General features: G+C 43.1%; 1 long non-coding RNA gene across 1 annotated transcript; it reads right to left on the bottom strand.

The window, feature by feature from the left end:
• Window positions 1–10,404: 10,404 nt before the first annotated feature.
• Window positions 10,405–15,221, bottom strand: LOC134471524 (uncharacterized). The gene is made up of 3 exons (XR_010040977.1): window positions 15,072–15,221; window positions 14,171–14,265; window positions 10,405–12,229 (listed from the first exon to the last, which is right to left on the bottom strand). It is a non-coding gene; the product is annotated as an uncharacterized LOC134471524 (long non-coding RNA).
• Between the last annotated feature and the right edge of the window lie 536 nt (window positions 15,222–15,757).

Genomic DNA, 15,757 nt, shown 5'->3' with positions numbered 1-15,757 from the left:
ATTTGACTTCTCCCTATGTTACCTCTCTTTCCATTTGCTTACAAGGCAGGTGCAATTCTTACATGCAGGAGATGACTGTTTGGCTCTACAAGACATTTGCACTGATGGCTGTGTCCTGCTCCCCTTCATCTACCTCAGCAAGAAGTCAGTCCCCTCTGGAAGAATCTGTGTAGCAAGCATGGGAGGCCCCAGCACTCTAGTTTCTTTATCCCCATCACCATGTGCCCCTGGGCTCCTGCTCTGACACCCATGGCCTGCAAAGCTGCCAGGGAAGCCTTCTGCTGCCCTGAGCCAAGGCCTCGTCTTGAACACTAGTGGCCAAATCTATGTCCATGCCAGATTCTTCCAGAACCTTCAACCTGGGGCTGCAGGGGCTGCTGCATGGATCTGGGCACAATGCTTCCTCCCCAAATCTAGACCACAGCAGCTCAGTGCTCCTAGAGATTCATAAGCAGCTTGGGAATTGGTCCACTGGATGCTACATCTGATCAGAAGACTTTGATGCTTGAATTTCCTGTAGGAATCAGCAAAGAAGAGACTCAGCTCTTGACCTGTCCACAAAGCTCAGCTCCCAAGTCAGCATTTTCCCATCAGTGTTGGAGTGTGTTTGCTCCCTGAAGCTGTGGTCAGGAGGTCTCATACACTGCCTTGAAGATCTTTAGCTTTCATTGCAGAGCTAACAGCCTACTGATGGAGTGGTTGATCCAGGAGAAAAACAAAACAAAAAAAAAAACAAAAAAAAAAAAAACAGAAAAACAGAGCCTGTACATAATTGAATGCCCCCTTCTCTCCAGAAGTCTGCTTAGCTGTGAATGGCTCTGCCTACTAGATTGCAAAGAACCAAAGCCCGCTCAGGCGAAATTGCCATCCACTTTGTTTACCAGAGCATCCTTGGTCTCAGAGCTCCTTCCAAGCAGAAAATAGTACAGCTCAGCCTGAGACTGTAGCCTCAGAGGTTACTCTGCTCTCATATTGACCTCTGGACCCACTCCCCTCTCCTTGGTTTCCCTTGGCTAAAATTTTAAATCTCCATGAAGTGTTAAGTTCTAAAAGAGCTGGGATTTTGACTTGTTCTGTTCACTGAAATAGCCCATGAGCCCAGAGCCATGCATAGCATACAGTTGGTACTTGATAAATAGGTGTTAAATGGATGAATGCTTATTCTCCACCAATCAGTTACCTAGAGGAAAGAATATGGTTGCTGTAATCACCAGTACCAGATTCAAATACTGCCCTGCTGAATGCTGGTTGGTCCCTCATCTGGTCATTTTTCCTTTGTGTGTCTGAGTTTCCTCACTGGAAAGAGATCTTACCCTGCATGTGGCTACATTTCAGAAATAAATCAAGGTGTAAATTAATACACAAAGAAAAAGAATGGTGACCATATTGAGAGTTCTTGGTATATAGAATGTGGTAACAGAAGTTTCTCTCACTTCCTCTCTCTCCCTTCCCAGATTTACTTTTAAATATTTATTAACATCTTCTGCATGTGCCAGGTTATCACCCCAAGTGTTCAGGTCACAGGAATTCAGACAGAGGAGGAGAGAGCTTGTTTCTACTTTGAGATGGGTGGAAAGTCTGCACACAAACCACCCAAATCCTTTCAGATGACACTGAGAACCACAGCGATGAATAGAATAAAGGAAATGACCAGGAACCTATGTGCAAACATTTGCCTAAGTGTAAGTCATTTTTTTTCTGCACAGTGGACCAGTGCTAACTGGGGTCAAAGCTAGAGGTTTTAAGGAGACTTAGAGTCTACACCCAGCAACTCTCAATTATCCAGGATCCCCCAGTCATCTGGGAACTCTTGGTGAGGTCTGTGGGGACTGGGAGTCTTTGCACAGCAGCTCACAGTCATCTAGGCATCATCAGTGAGACCCCCAGGGTCTGGAGTCCACCTCCATGTGGACTCATCCATATGCAGAAAGCATCTCTGAGACCTGGGGGAGACTTGTAATCCTCACCCAGTGACCCATAGTCATCTGGAAACCCTCAGTGAGGATCACAGGGATGGGGAGCCTGCTCCCAGAAACCCACTCACACCTAGGAACCATCTAAGGCTGTCAGGGACTGGGAGATTGCACCCAGCCACCTGCTGTCATCTGGGAAACCTTGAGGAGGCCCATGGGGACTCAGAAGCTACATGCAATGACCTGCCCAAACCTGGGAAACATCTCTGAGAATGAGGGAATGAGGAGCCCACACCCAGAGATCTACAACCATCAGCAACTCTCAGTGAGACCTAATCCTGGGTGCCACAGGCACAGGAAGGGACTAGGACTTGGCATCTGATTGATTTGGAGGAACACAGGATAATGCCAAAAGAACAAAATGCAATCTCAGACTTCAGCCCATCCAGATCAAGTCCAGGAGACATAGACATGGATGAATTTGGAATTAACACAGCTGAAATTTCTGAAATGATAGCAATGGAAATAAAGAAACAACTCCAGGGAGCTGTAAAGGAAATCAGATAAAAAATAATCTCTCAGGTAAAAACAGAAACATAATGAAAAAATTGGAGAGTATAGGCAAAAAATACATAGATTTAAAAAATAGAGTAACATGGGAAACCTTAAATGAACAATACAAGAAACAATCAGAATACATGAAACAGATTCAAGGATATATCCAGGAAATCAAAAGTTCCATTGAGAACTGGATGTGGGGCTGTATTCCTGTAATCCCAGTACTTGGAAGGCTAAGGCAAGAGGATCACTGCAAGTTTGAGACTAACTGACTATAAAATGAGCCCAAGGCTAGCCTGAACTGCATAGTGAGACCCTGTCTCAAAAAAAAAAAAAAAAATCCTTTGAAAGCTGGAAAAACCACATGAATAAAATTGAAGACAGACTCTCAGACCTTGAAGGTAAGATTGCATCTAAGGATCAAGAAAGGAAAAAGCTCTTAAAAATAACAAAGAATTGGAAAATAACAATTCAACAGCTGCAAGATGATACAAAGAGAAACCATATAAGATTGATACGTGTCAATGTAAAAGGAGACAAAACAAATGACATAAAAAGACTATTTGAAGAAGTAATAGCAGAAAATTATCCAAATATGAGAAAAGAACCAGACATACAGATAAGTGAAGCATACAAAACACCAATTAGCCATAATCAGATCTACACCTCAACATACAATAATCAAGATCACAGAAATTCAGAAGAGAATATTAAAAACTGCTAGAGGAAAGAAACAAATCATCTATAAAGGAAAGACTGTCACAATCACAGCAGACTTCTCAACACAAGCCATCAAGTCAAGAAGAACATGGGACAGAATACTTCAAGTACTGCAAGAAAGCAACTTCCAACCCTGAATGATGTATCCTGTAAAACTATCTTTCAAAATCAATGCAGAAATAAGATACTTCCATGACAAAGAACCACTGAAGAGCTTCATGACCACCCAACCAAACCTACAAAGAAAACTGAAAGACATTCTAGAAAAAAATAAAAATGACCACAATTCCAAGAAAAACAGAAAGAAATCAACAAGCAGGGCAAGAATTAAACAGAGGGTAAAAGTAATGAAACAACAGCAGAAAGATAACATGACAGAGATAAGCTAATGCATATCGATTACAACTATTAATGTAAATGGCTTCAGTGCACCAAAGAAACAGATTTGGGGCTGGGGATTTAGCTCAGCAGCATAAGCACCTGCCTTGCAAGTGCACAGTCGTGAGTTCGAACCCTAGTACTGATTAAAAAAAAAAAAAGAAACAGATAGGCAAAGTGAATCAAGAAACAAAATCCAACAGTATACTGTATACTGGAAACACATCTGACTCAAAAGGAAACCCACAGACTAAAAGTCATAGGGTAGAAAATGATACTTCATGTGAGAAGAACCCCCCAAAAAACCAAGGGTAGTTATTCTATTTGGAAATACTATAAACTTCAAACCAAGAATGATCAAAAGATATAAAGAAGGTCAATACATACTTGTTAGGTGAAAAGTTCAAGAGAAAGCGATAATAATCATAAATACATATGCACTGAATATGGGAACACCCAACTATGTAAGACAAATATTAAGACATAAAAAATCAGATAAGCAATAATGTAATTATGGCGGGGGAACTTAACATTTATTGACATAAACAGAGAGATCAACTAGACAAAAAATCAGCAAAGAAATAACAGAATTGAATCAAACTGGTGAACAAATGGACTTAGTAGATGTGTATACAGTATTCCACCCAATGACATCACAATATACATTTTTCTTAGCTGCACATGGGATAGTCTTTAAAATAGACCATATACAAGGCCACAGAACATGCTTAAGTAAATGCAAAGGAATTGAAATTATCTCATGTATATTATCTGATCATAGTACACTGAAATTGGAAATTAATGACAAAAGAAATGGCAAAAGCTCTATAAACACATGGAAATTAAGGAGTACCTTACAGCACAATCAATGGAGGAAAAACAATGACAGAGGAAATTAAAGAAGCAATTAAGCAATATATACAATCAAATGAAATTGCAAATACAATTTACCAGAACCTGTGGGATACAAGGAAAGCATTCTTCAGAGGAAAATTTATATCGGTGAATTCTCATATCAGGAAAACAGAATGAGCACAAATAACCTAATGCTGTTCCTCAAACTTCTAGAAAAAGAACAAGTCAAACCCAAAGTCCAAAGAAGAGATCAAATTATAAAAATCAGAGCAGAAATTGACACAATTGAGACTAAGAAAATAATACAAATAATTGATAAATTGAAAAATTGTTTCTTTGAAAGAATAAATAAAATTTATAAATCCCTAGACAATCTTATCCAAAAAAAAGAAAAAACTCAAATTTATGCAATAAGAAATGAAAATGGTAAAATCACTACAGAGCCTATACAAATACAGAAGATCATCAATACTTACTTTGAAAAGGCTGGGAAACACAGACGAAATCAACAGATTCCTAGAAACATATGAATTACCAAAGCTGGATCAAGAAGATAAAAACTTCTGAATAAATAGATGAAATTTAAATCATATTTAAAAGTATACCAACAATAACAACAAAAAGTCCAGGTCCTGATGGATTCAAGGCTGAATTCTACAAGAAATTTAGAGACAATTTAATATCAATACTCCTCAAACTCTTTAATAAAACTGAAAGAGAAACAATTCTCTTCAATTCTTTCTGAGAGGTAAATATTATCCTTATACCAAAACTAGAGTAAGACTCAACCAAAAAGAAAAAAAATTACAAGCCAATCTCTCTAATGAACATAGAAGCAAAAATCCTCAATAAAATATTAGCAGACAGAATGCATCAAAGCATCAAAATATTATATATATATCACAACCAAGTGGGATTCATCCCAGGAATGCAGGGGTACATATACAAATCAATAAATGTGATATACCATATCAACAGAGCAAAAGACAAAAATCACATGATCATCTCAACAGATGCAGAAAAAGCTTTTGACAAAGTCCAGCACTCTTTCATGATAAAAATCTTACAAAAAATGGAACAGATGGCCTCTATCTCAATCTGATAAAATCTATCTATGACAAACCAATAGCCAACATTACAGTAAGTGAAAAAAAGTGAAAGCTTTTACTCTAAAATCAGGAACAAGTCAAGGATGTTCTCTGTCACCACTCTTATTCAATATAGTTCTGGAAACATTAGCCAGAGCAATTAGACAAGAGAGGAAGTAATAGGAATAAAGGTAAGAAAGGAAGAAGTTAAATTAGCACTATTCACAGATGACATGATATTGTACATAGAGGACTGCAAAAACCAACAGGCTTCTAAACCTAACAAGCAAATTCCGCAGCATAGCTGGATACAAAGTCAATACTCAAAAGTCAATAGCATTCTTGTACACAAATAACAAACTCACAGAGAAAGAAATCAGGGAAACCACCTCTTTCATGATAACATAAAAAATGAAATACTTAGGAATCAAACTAATAAAGGAAGTAAAAGATTTGTACTTTGAAAATTACATTACTCTGAAAAAAGAAATTGAAGAGGAATTCAGAAAATGGAAAGACATATCTTGCTCATGACTAGAAGAAGCAACATGGTGAAAATGGCCATACTCCCAAAACTGTTATACAGATTTAATGCAATCTCAATCAAAATCCCATTAGCATAACTCACAGATCAAGAGACAACATTCCTAAATTTCATATGGAATCATAAGAGACCTAGAATAGCAAAGACAATCCTGGGTAACAAAGTTTTCAGGAGGCATCACAATCTGAGACTTTAAATTATACTACAAAGCTGCTATAATAAGATCAGCATGGTACTGGGGGAAAAAAAACATACCTGAGGATCAATGGAACAGAACCAAAGATACAAATGCAACTACAGACACACTCAGCCATCTTATCTTTGACAAAGGGACAAAGTATGTTCACTGGAAGAAAGATAGTTTCTTTAATAAGTGGTGTTGGAAAAACTAGCTTTCTACATGATGAAAACTTAAACTAGACCCATGTCTATCACCGTGCACTAAACTAAAGTAAAAATGGATCAAAGATCTAAATATTAAGACAGAAACACTAACAAGGACATAGGGGTAGGCCAAGAGTTCATGAACAAAACCCAAACTGTTAGGGAAATACTTCAAAGACTCAACAACTGGGATCTCATCCTGTTAAAAAGTTTTTGCACATTGAAAGAAATCACCAACAAAGTGAAAAGAAAACTCACAGATTGGGAAAATATTTTTACCAACTGTCCCTTAGACAAAGAACTTTTACCTAGAATGTATAAAGAATTTTAAAAAATCAGATCCCCCAAATTTAAAGACCCAACCCAAAAATGGGCATCTGACATGAATACACAATTCTCAGATGAAGAGATTCTCAGGCAAATAAATATATGAAAAGATGTTCAACATCATTGGTCATTTGAGAGATGCAAATTAAAACTACACTGAGATATCTCACTCCAGAAAGAATGGCTAACATCAAGAAATTAACCAATAACAAATGATGGCTGGGATAGCGGGGAAAAGGAACCCTTCTCCATTGTTGGTGGGAGTGTAAACTGGTACAATCACTGTGGAAATCAGTGTTGTGATTCCTCAAAAACCTAAGATTAGAGGTTCCATTCGACTCAGTTATTTCCCTTCTGGGTATTTTCTCAGAAGAATTGAAAACATCAGACCACAGTGATATATGTGCACCCATGTTATAGCAACACAATTTGTAATAGCTTAATCTTCAAAACAACCTAAATGCCCATCAACTGAGGAATGGATAAAAAAGATTTTTATATAATGAAGTACTACTCAACCATAAATAACAATAAACTCAAGGCTTTTATGGGTAAATGGATGCAACTAGAAACCATACTCATAAGTGAAATAAATTAGACTTTCATGTATAAACACTGAATTGTCTCACTAGTGTAAAAAACTGAAAGAGTAAATAGGTTCCAAAAGTTACAATAGAGTAAAATGAAAAGAAATTATTCAAAGGGAAATTTTATTGTCTGATCAGTCTTGCATGACTGTATCCTGGTATCCTGAGCAAGTGTAACAACCATTCTTCAATGCCTATTATCTTGCTTTAAAATTCTACATTGCCATTGTTTTTCTTGTTGTTATTGTCATTTTGCTTTTGTTGTTTTTTTGTTAATTGTTTGCTTCTTGATTTCTCTGTTTTTTCTCTTGTTTTATTTATAAATAAATAAAAAACAAAAACAAACAAACAAAAAAACCCAAAAAATTAGAGGCTCTAGACTGACTTCTGCCCCTGGCCAGATCCAAGAATCCAGGTGTCACCTCTGGACCCTTACCCAAGGACAGAATCTCAGATTCTTGTCACTGTCTGATGGGCTCTGATTTATTATTTTCCCAAGGTCAGTATTTTAGTGGAGGATGTATTCGTGGAGAGCTTAATATTAGATGACCATTAAATTACTTGCTAATTAAATCGTCACTGTTACATTGTTTAGTAGCTTAATCAATTTATCCTGAGTCTTAAAGCCTGGCACCCTCAGGGTGTTATTCTGGGTTTCAGTCTCTGTGCCCTCGTGGGTTTCTGAGAGCTTCTGCTCAGCTTCCTGGGGCTGCTTCCACCCATCTCTGGCTCCCCGGGTCCCCGTGTTGGCCACATCGTTGTCAACAGAGGTCTATGCAGGGGCACTCTGGGTGATCCAGCACTCAAGCTGCAGGTCCTGGTGACAAATCTGCTTCCTGTCGAGTCAGCTGAAGGCATAAATCCTGCAGTAGTTATGGCAGGGAAAACTCAGGCTCTGGAGCCAGTGTCCTGTGTTCCCAGCCTGGGGCTGCAACATACTGAGTGATCTTGGATTTGGATTTTTAATTGCTTAGGATTTCAGTTTCACCATCAATCCAAATGGAAAAGCAGCACTTCTGCCGAGGTAATAGGTGGGTTTCATGAAAGTGCATGCTAGCCACTGCCCAGGAAAGGTTTCCTCTACACTGCTTCTGAGAGAAGTGGCAGTACCTTCATGTGACCCATAGTTTCTGCCCACCGCCCTTTCTCCTCTCCCCGATGACTTTGCAAGCCCAGCCTCATCCTTGTCTTTTTAAATTAATTAATTAATTAATTAATTTTGCTATCGGGGATTGAACTTATAACCTTGCACTTGCCAGGCAGCACTTGTGCCACTGAGCCAAATCCCAGGCACCTCGTCCTGGTCTTTTGTCCAACTCAAGCCCTTGCAGTGCTCTGAGATTTGGGGACATCACCTATTCCTTAGTCTCAATTTCCAGCATCAGAAATGACTTAGCCCTTGTTCCTCACACGACATCAGGCACGTGGAGAAAGACCCCTGCAGGGTGTGGAGCATTTTGTGTTACACAGATTAAACCCAAGTGTAAGACATGCTTGAGTCACTGGTGATGGAAAGTCTCTTGGAAAGACATAAGGTCAACATCCTTCAGCTCCCCTGGTCGTTCACACAGGAGGATGAGTATAGCTGGGCACTGCGGCACACACCGCTATCTCAGCTCTCTAGGAGGCAGAGGCAGGAGGACCACAGGTTCCAGCTCAGTTTGGGCAATTTGGAGACTCAGGGAGGAAAAGGAAGAAGAGAAAGAGGAGAAAGAAGACAGTTATGAGAGGAGCAACACTGGCCACTGCCTCTCTGCTTCTCATCCGAAATGTGGCAGCTCTCTCGCCCTCCTACTCCTGTTCCTGCCTTGTGTGATGCATCCCCATCCTCACTGGAGGGCACCTGTCAGGGTGCCTGATGTTGAACACTGAACATGCAAATAAACCTCTCCCCTTCATTCTTTGCCTGCCTGGGAACCGCATTACTGCAGTGAAAGCTGACTCACCTACGAGGGGCAGTGGGAGGTGCAGTTCAGTCCCAGGTTTCTGATCCCAAGCTGCTACTTCCCCTGGGAAGGCATGAAGTGCACTGCTCTCCGCTAGGGCGGGGCAAGAGGAAGAGGTAGCTTTCTCACCTCAGCTTCTGAGCCCACAGGAACCCACAGCACCCTGGCAGGGAGCAAGAAAACCAGGACTTCCCAGGAGTCAGGCCCCAGAGCGCACCGCTGCTCCCCATCAGTGCTGGACCGGAGCCTTGAATGGCTTCCCTGGGACCTGGGTCTCTGCTCTCTCTCCCAGCTTCTGTGCACTGCCCCTCCGTCATCAACTTCCGCCATGGCACTCAGGTGAATGAGATCCTCAGGACTATCTGGCCCCAGGGTTCTCCAACTCGAGAGCAAACTCAAGACAGGGTGAGTGGTTTCCCTGATGACACACATCGCCAAGCCTGCCTCACTGGCTGCCTTGTCCACAGCACCAATGCATGCACCCTCCTGCCAATGGGCCATTGTGCAACCCAGAGCTGGTGGAGAACATGGTCGGCTCGTGCACCCTCCTTGTCCCCCAGTGACTCTCCCCACAGCTGCCCCTGCACCTGGCCCTTGAGCCTGACCACAGAGGCAGTGGAGTTTTGTGTATTATTAGGTATGATCAAAAAACAGTGGTGAACACTTAAATTTAAAATAAAGACTTCTTATAGTAAAATATATGCTGCCATTGATCCCCCTCAAAGCTCCCCCTTCTATCTCTCTGGATGCTTTCTGAAGCAGTTCTGGAAGTTCTCTTTTGTGTCTTTAGTGTGGGAAGTGACTACAACACTTACCTTTAAGGTCATTTTTACTTTGGAGAAGCGCCAGAAACCACCAGGTGTTGTGAGGACACACAGTCACATTTTTGCGCGTCTGCTTTTGCAAAGCTGGAGGGTGCTTAGCAGCAGCGTTCTCTATAGATGTTTTCCCAGCTTATAAAGACACTCATAAAAGAAGACTTCCAGAACTGCCTCAGAAGTGGCAAGAATGATGGGATAAGTGTGCTCCAAGTCAGGGAGTATTTCAAAGGAGGAGGCTTGATGGCGATGTGTCTTTCATTGTAATACATTTATTAAACTTTTATTTAAACATTCACCATCCTTTGTGATTATAGGTTGCTGGGAGACAATACTGTGAGTTCCTGATGCCTCAGCTCAGGGCTCTCGCCTTCCAGGCTACCCTGGTTGAGGGAGGGAAGGGTCTGGGCAGATCTCCAACCTCCATTTGTGCTCTTTAAAGCAAAGCACAGCAGGATTATGTTTCTCTATTAAAGGCCTGCCCATGCTCAACTATTTCAAAGAAAAGAGACATTATGGTAGCTACTGTTGCTATCCAGTTGTCTTGTCGTGAAGGTACTGTGTTGTTTGCATTGTTTTGTTCTGATTTGCTTTGTTCTGTTCTTGTTTGTTTTGTTCTCTTTAAAGTAAAACATTTTTTTAAAAGCCTGCCCATGCGTTCTTTAGCAGAAGGCTTGATACATGATACTCATAGTTTGGCTTCCACTATGATTTCTGGCTCACAGTTCCTTCCCTGAGGCAGACTGCAGGAACCAGAATTGCTCTTCCCCAGTACAAGCCATAAAACTCTGATCTTCCCTGACTGTCTGCCTTGGAGCTGGTGGTGAAGATTCTGTAAGCTGTCTTGGCAGATAGCTGATAGTAGTCCAGCAAGCTCTGCCCCTGCCCAGGAGGAAGGGTGCTGCACCAGGGCCTCAGAGGACTCTGGACAGGCCGGTCTGGCTTTCCCCAGACCGTCTGCAAGATCAGATAACCCTGTTTATCCACTCAGATTTCTACATACTTGTCCTTGCTCTGATCATGCATGTGGCAACAGAGCATCCATAAAACCCCGCAAGGCAGGGTTGGGGGTTCCGAGGCCTGAGCCTGTGGGCAGTTCCCCTGGAGGCTGCACAGCCAGGTCAGGCGGAAGCTCTGTGTCTCTTCCTGGGTGCCCCGGGTCCCCTCTTTCCCACTGCAGCAAGGTGTGCATTTTCCTGAAACCTGGAACTGAGGACTAAGAGAACCCAAGTAGGAAGAGGAAACCCTGATGGACTGCGGTGGGACAGAGGCACAGGGAAAACAAACTGGGGCTCACAATGACATCCAGGAAACACTGGGGCTCGCTGGTTAGATGGGGAGGGGGTGAGAAAGGACTCTCGTTACTGTTGAAACAGTCACCACAGTCCTGCTTGGACTTTCTTTTTGATCTCTGTCTTCTGGGAACCTCCTTTGCACAAAAGTTCCACAGGATTAGATGCCAGAAACTTATCTGATGGTAAGAATCTCCTAGGCTGTTGGTTAAGCAGACAGAAGCAAAATCTCAAGCCCATCATCGGGAACTGGGGTCCTACAGGTTGGAGTGAGGTTAGAAATAACTATTCCCCCACTTTTTTTTTTAATCAGTACTGGGGATTAAACCTAGGACTTTCACTTTGAGTTTCATCTTCAGCTTTTTTTCAATTTTGACACAAGCTTTCTTTCAATCACCTACACTGGGTTTGAGTTTATGATCCTCCTCTCACAGCCTCCTGAAATGCTAGGATTCTAGGCCTGTGCTAACCTTGCTGCTTCAGAAATGAATATTCTTAAGAAGTATCCCGGGGCCCGGGAGGTTGTTGTGGTCGATGAACAAAACTAGGCAGCAACTGCAGAGCATGTAATTCTGCAACTTTCCTTTTATAACTGGGGAAACTGAGTCCCAGTAAAATTATGTCTAGGTGGAGGTAAATGGAGACTTGAATTCAAATCTTGCAGTCACAGGAAGTTAGAATTGTAGCCTGGTCCCTGAGCCGCCTGCTTCTCAGCTGCGTGATCCAGGACACTGGCTCTGGTCATCTTTCCTGGGATTCGTCACATTCATGGCCAGGGGTCCACAGGTTGAGGACAGCTGCGGTGTCCCAAGAGGGCACCTGGTGTTAATGCAGATGGGTGAGCAAGAGCAGCCTGAAGCGGGAACCCACAAGCAGGCGAGGCACCCTTGTGTAAGTGGCCCTTCAGGGGCACCAAGCCCCTTGCTCAGCCTAGGCTCCAGAGCACCTGGCGATTCCCTGAGAAAAAGACTTTAAAAGATGCAAAGGGTGGACAGGACTGTTACGCTTTAGATCTAACCTGTCACTACTGCCCAAGCGTGTGAAACAGAGCATGGGTGGTGAAACCTCGAGGACTCTAATTTCATCAGTGAATAAAACTATTGATGAGATTATAGTTTGCTGGCATTATTAAGCCATGAAAGAAAAAAGGATGAAGACTGGGCATGACACTGCATGACCAAATTTCAAGCACTGTGTGAGACGGAGGCAGGAGGATCACAAGTTCAAGTCTAACCTGGGCAATTTGATGACTTAATGAATCTGTCTCAAAATAAAAGATGAAAGTTGAGCTGGGGATGTAATTTAGTGCTAAGTATTCAAGTTCAATCTCTAGTACTGCAACAATGACAAAAAGAAAGAAAACAAGAGAGTGCAGAGAGAAAAGGGAGAGAGGTGGAGAGGCAGGGATGAGAGGAAGGAAAGAAGGGAGAGACGGAGGGAGGAAGGAAGGAAAGAAGAAAGGAAGGAAAGGAGGGAAGAGGGGGAAGGAAGAAGTCTAGCTGAAGGGAGTAGGTCACAGCACATGACCTTGGGGACCTCTGATCCACAGCCCCTTCCTTTCTGGCTTTCTTCTTCCTGTCTGCCCTGGGCTGAGCAGTGTTTCTGCACCGTGCCCTTCTGCCCTGATTCTCCCTCACTATAGGCCTAAAAGCTGAGGAGCAATGGAAAGCTGGCCACACAAGGGCTTAGCCTAGCGAACAAGCAGAGGAGGGCACAGCAGGCTTTGGGGAAGATGGGCAAAGGCCAGGCAAGCATGGAGAAAACAGGTCTCCTGAGGAGCCAAGGAGGAAGTATGGAAGAGAACAAGGGAACAAGAAATGAGCAGAGGCGCTAGAATAGTCAGGTAAGATCTTATCTATACACATGTATTCTACCCTCCAGGCAAAGGGCAGTCGCCAAAGACTGAGGATATCCATGGCACCGTCAGATGTGTGAGGCATTTTCGGGAACCTCAGACTCTCTACGTTTGCTCCCAGTTTCTGTCTTACCCACCTGTGGCCTAATTCTCCACCAGCAACTGGAGCAGAGCTTTCAAACTGGACTCCGAATCTCATCCCTCAACAGCCTTCAGGGGTCCCAGCTCACCCCTCACCCAGCACTGTACCCAAAGTGCTCAGGGAGGCCCAGTGTCCTCCCACATCTCCCCTCTCTACCTGAGCATCAGCCACACCCGGCAGGCACCTTCTGTCCCACAGAGCCAAGCCCCCTGCTGGGGTGCAGGTGCCCACCCTGCACCTCACCCCAGGCGGTCCTGACCAACCCTGCACTGCTGCCCCGTTGGGTGACTGGATTGTTCTCTGGAGTGCTCATGCCTCTCATCTCACAGTGCCCGGCACTCTGCTTCCTGTGTGTGTGGTAGCCGGTGAGCTCTGTGGCCCTGGGGACATGGACTCCGTTGTGGCCACACCAGTGGGGACAGTGGCTGAACAATGCTTTCCTCAGGAGTCCTTGGAGAGGTTGAGAGATGAGATTGTCTGGAGCCCAGGACGGGAGCCCTCCGCAGGTGGAAGCCTCCTTTCTTCCTACCTCGGTCCCCCTCCAAACCCTCAGGAAGTTCTCAGGGTACCTTTGACCTGCCACCAACTGACCCCTCGGGCAATATCACCTGCATGCCAGAACATGTTGTGAATCAGGACCATTTTGCAGGGAAAGCAAAAACACAAACATTTCCTTGAGCTGGACTCAGCTCTCCTGATTGAGGCAAATAGTGCCAATCTAAATTCCCCAGGTATGGGCTCGGCCTTGTGAAAGAAAACCTACCTTTTCCTACTTCCTGCAGTGTGGCTTGTGATTCCCGGAGACAGCAGTGTCACACAGAGGCCAAGGCAATCTTCTGTGGGGCATTTCCCCTCCTCCTTAGGACACAAGTGATTGCAGTAATTTGAGACATTATAAATTTACCTAAAGAGGCAGAATTGCTTTAGGACTGCCAAGGAGTTTAAAGGTCTCCCAGTTAACATGACTGCCAGGAGTTGAAAGGTCTCTTAGTTAACGTGTTTAACTCTAGATTGCTGAAGAAGTTTGCCAGGGACCCCGAACTTAAATGCAACATTAAGTGCTGAGGCGGTGTGACTGGAAAACATAGTAATTTAAGCGTTTTATTACAATAAAAGACACACTGTCATTAACCTGCCTCCAGCACATTATCCCCATCACCCTTGCCACTTTCGGAAGCAGCTCTGGAAGTCCTCTTTCATGTGCCTTTCGTTGAGCTGTTAGGCTGCTTTGATGTCCCAATTTAATTCAAAATGTGTATTTTTTATGGACATTTGACTAGGAAAGTGCCAGATCCCCTGAATCAAGATGGATGAGGACACACTGCTATGTTTTTATAATTCTGCTTTTCTCTTGATGGCATTACCAGAGGCAGTCACCATATTTTTACCACACATCGTAAAGACACTCAGATAAGAGGACACCCAGAGCTGCTCCAGAAAGCGGCAAGAGTGGGGTATTCGCGTTGAGGCAAGCGGGAGTATTTTGAGGAGGACCACTGGCAGTGTGCCTTTACTGTAACGCTTTTTAAAAATGTAAATGCCCACAGTATTTTTTGCTCAGCCCTTGCACACACGTGCTTTCGTAGCAAGAAGATCTTCCATGGTCTTCAGCTTCTCCAAATCAACCTGTGTAAAACGCTGCCTCAGAGTGACAAAGAACTCACCAAGGATCACAGGACTGATGACAGCTCAGCCTCGGCCTCCAGATCCTGCCAGGACTCATGACCACCATCTGCAAGGTCACTGGGGCTGCTAGGAGAAAAACAAGGAACAAATAAACACCCACAAATATAAGAGTTAGGAAGACCATGCTTAGAGGAGGAAAAACACAGCAATTACATCAAGCACGACTGACTCATGCTCAAGGGCAAACTTCTTTTTTCTTTCTGTTTTTTCTTTCTCTGTAGTTTCCAGATTTCCTATGAAAAAGCACTTAATTTTTATTTTTTAAAAAATCAGTTATTTAGGAAAAACAAAGTCCTGAAATTATATGCTGCTTCTCCACCCAGCCCTTTTTTTATATTTTCCTAGGTTCTTAAAAGTGTTTCTGTTGCTCCAGCTTTGGGGGAATCAACCCTTCTAGGAGACAGCATGAAATTTTAGCAAATTCATCCATTGTCGCTCTGTAAGCACTGAGTTGAAGATGTTAGTGGCAGGGCTTTGAAGGACACTTGTCATCCTCTGAATAGAAGCCTGTGGGCTTTGGAAAGGTGCCTTCTTCCTAGGGACAGTTTTGATGAGGCAAAGACTTCAGTTCACTTGAACTGCTGTGAAGTTTCCCTTCTTCGAGAACCAGCCCAAATTCAGCGAGTTCAATTTGCCCTTTGATATTGCTCGAGACAACCTTCCA

Source organism: Cavia porcellus, unplaced genomic scaffold, assembly GCF_034190915.1.
Source record: "Cavia porcellus strain 051 isolate PalLab524CR breed Dunkin Hartley unplaced genomic scaffold, mCavPor4.1 scaffold_18, whole genome shotgun sequence".
Classification (NCBI taxonomy): Eukaryota; Metazoa; Chordata; class Mammalia; order Rodentia; family Caviidae; genus Cavia; species Cavia porcellus.
This window is presented reverse-complemented; position numbering and strand designations above follow the sequence as displayed.